Raw genomic sequence first — 3,695 nt, 5'->3', positions numbered from 1 at the left:
CGGGAAGGACGTACTGGGTCTCCCCGCCAGGAGGAGGCGGACTTAGGACACAATTGCATCGCTACCGCCCGCTCCACTGGGGGGGATCGCCAAATACCCCTTCGCTGCACTGCTGTCGAGGGTGGTGAGGGAGGAGGAGCCCGCCGGCTGGTTTCTGGCAGTAAAAGATGCTGTCCACGACCTGGTGAGCTCGTCATGCACTTCCGGGTAGAAAGGCACCGGGGCGGGGCGCTGAGAACCAGCGCGAGCCACCCCGAGAAACCAATCATCCAGCCTTGAGGCCATTGACCCTTTCGGCGGCCCGGGAAAGCATAGCTGTCATCTCCGGATCCGATTCAGGCTTTGCCACCGTCCCGGAGGGCGGCAGCGCGGCCGAATCTTCATCGGACAGCTCTCCCTCCGATGCTGAGATCGACATCTGGTCGGGGGGAGGTCCACTGGATACCGCTGGTACGCTCTTTAAAGAGGGCCCAGCGCGTTCCGTGGGTCGCTCCACTGGATCGGAGGAGCAAGAGGAGTGATGGTCCCCAGAGGGTTGGTTCCCTGCGGGGTTTGCCATCACTGTAACCCTCAAACCGCCCGCGCTACTGCTGGAAGTGGTTCTCGTCTGCCTTCCGCCAGAACGACCCCCAGATCGCGGCAGTGGGACTCCGCCCCCTTGCGAGTAGCGGAGCCTGGTTCGCAGCTCCGAGATGGTCATCTTCCCGCAATGAGAACATGACTCATCCACGAAGGCCACCTCAGCGTGCTTAATGCCCAGACACGTGAGGCAGCGATCGTGACCATCACCCGGTGCCAGGTAACGACCGCACCCAGAAACGCACGGGTGAAACGGCATCCTTATAAGGACGATCCGTCGTCTTTATAAAGACGCACCCGTGTAGCTCTTTTAGAGAAATTTGCTCTTTAGGAAATGCTCTGTTAGGGCGGAGGCGCACAGGGGAGATGGCCGCTTTGCAACACGACAGGGGGTAGTGCAGCCTGAAGTGCGCAACCCACTCGACACTGGAACGACCACCGCTGAAGCGCCGTCCCGCCAACACAGAAAGCTTCCGAGAGCGTGCTGAACTCGTAGTTCTCAAAATAAACATAGAGCAGAACGATGTTGTCGCTCGGCTCCGAAGCGAAAAGCTGGTATGCATTGCACCTGCTGCCTTATTATACTCACGCTGTGATCAGCGGCAGCTGGATGCAATAATTGCATGCCAATGTGCATTGGCTCGTTTAGTTTACACTCGAAGTAGATTGGTCTATCGAAGCGATATCCCAATTCGTCGGTCACCGACATGACTCGGAGTGACCGACTGAAAGGGAACTGACGAGTGCTGCTTATGTTTATACCTGCAAAGAAAATGTAATAAACCACCAGCTATATCTGTAGTTGATTGTCGTGGCTTGACTTGGTTGGGTCGCATCAATTTAAAAAGAAAAAAAAGAAACTGCGGAAAACATAAAACATGGCATGAACCACTTTTGGTGTTATATGAGATTTCCGATAGCTTGTGAAGGCAGCATTACTTTACGAGTAAGTTTTATTCATACTTATTCAATTAAATTCTTAAATACCCAGTCACACAAGTAATATGAAGAATACAAATTATTTCAGAAAAATAAAATGATTGCATATTGCATATGCCATTTATATAACCCTGCTGAAAACAACAACAACAATAACCTATAAACCATCCCAGAAATTCTAATGCTTTTCACTACAAATACGATTACAAACCATCAACTTTTAACCATTAAAAATGGTTTCCTAGTGTGTTTTGGGACACGTTTCATTAGGATTTAGTGGTTTTAACAGGCCACCGATAGAAGGTGACCAATTACCAGTAGAGACCCACAGTTCCCATTAAAACCAGTACAATTCCCATTATAACCAGTAAAACCATTACAAATTATTTTTTTCATTTTTTTCTGCAGCACTTTAAAATCCAATAGTTTACCATACTTAGATTTAATGTAGTTATCTTTCACTAGTTGCATTCACTCATTTCCCAAAGTCATCTTGAATGTTGAATTCTCAATACAACTGAAATATTTGAGAGAACATCACATAAGCTAACTTCATAAATTGTGGTTGATTTTCCTAAAATGTTTTTTTTTATTTTTTATTTTATTTTTTTACTTACCATTTGTAATGCCCCTGTGGACTGTTTATTGTGGTTTCTTCCCCTTTTGTTGGTTTAGCCCGGACTAATCACCTGTCTGCCACTAATTATCCACCTTATATTAGTTCCTGTCTGTCTGAGCTTTAGTGGTCGGTTATTGTGAATGTTACCCCGAGTGTGTGTGTGTCTCACCTACCTGAATCTGCCTTGTTGTGTCTACATTAAAAGTCATTATTGTCATCCTTGTCGACCTCGTCGTCCTGCCTGCCTCCACACACTGTGTCGTGACAGAATTATAGTGATTAGCGTTCCCTTTGGTTGGGCACTTGGAACTTCGTTTATGTTACTATCATTTTCTTCCTGTTAATGCAGCAATGCATCATGAAGTCGGAGTTATTTGATTTCAAGGGAAGAAAAGTAACAAATAGGTTGCTTTTAAAAGGTGACCTATTTTCTAATTAAATCATTAATGTATTTTTGTTGTGTGTGTTTATTAATGAACTTTTTCAAATTTCATTTTTCATAACTACCTTGAGATGCTTTTAACTGGGTTTATATAATCCTAAAATAGTGTGTGCTAATATGCTAAAGTCACACAAAGACTTAAACATTCAGCACGTGAATCACAACAATGGTAACAATTCAATTTCATTTATTCTCATTAATTGTAACAATAACCATTTTATTTGCTCTTTTTGTTCTGCTACTACTGACACAAGACAGCAAATAAAATTGGCAAATAAAATCAACAACTGTAAAACAAAGCAACTGCATAATTTATTCATGCCGCAATGCACTCTGGGAGTCAGTGAGTAGCTATACTATGTCATGAGTAAACCTAAATGAAAGGATCAAGTACCCCATACAGTTCTTTTTTAGTTACTAGAACTCTCGTGTAAGTAAACTATACTAACTAAGCATTTGTCAGTACAACATTTCCTATTTCACTTTACTTAGTTTTTTCAAGGCAATCGGTTTGCATACTTTTTTAAAGTAAGCCCAACTAATTAGATTTTACAGTGCATGATCTACTCACCCTCAAGCCATTCTAGTTGTATATGACATCTGTCTTCTTTCAGACAAATACAATTGGAATTATCTTAAAACATGTCCTGGCTCTTCCAAGCTTTATAATGGTAGTGAATGGCTGTTGAGATTTTGAAGTCTAGAGTGGACTTCTAGCGGATGACGTAGGCATAGCATAAGCTCTGGTGAGAAGTGACGAACGCGGTAGCACAGAGGAGAGAGCAAATCAAAACACTGTTCACAAATTAGTACAAAATGAGGATTTGTAAAGAAAATTGTTGGATGAGAAAAATTGGTTCTCATGAGATATTGTCACTGTCACTTGTCACTGGAGCTTGCGTTACACTTATACGTCCTACGTTATCCGCTGAACGCCACTTTCTCGTGAACGTTCGTACCACAGTTAGCAGAAGCTAGAGATTACGGTTTATAAAGTTTTAAATATGGATATTTTTCTTACACAAACGCATCGATTTGCTTCAGAAGGCCTTTATTCACCCCCTGGAGCCATGTGGAGCACTTTTTATGATGGATGGATGCACTTTATTGGACTTC

Source organism: Sinocyclocheilus rhinocerous, unplaced genomic scaffold, assembly GCF_001515625.1.
Source record: "Sinocyclocheilus rhinocerous isolate Xijiao unplaced genomic scaffold, SAMN03320098_v1.1 scaffold2787, whole genome shotgun sequence".
Lineage (NCBI taxonomy): Eukaryota > Metazoa > Chordata > Actinopteri > Cypriniformes > Cyprinidae > Sinocyclocheilus > Sinocyclocheilus rhinocerous.
Note: the sequence above shows the minus strand (reverse complement) of the source record.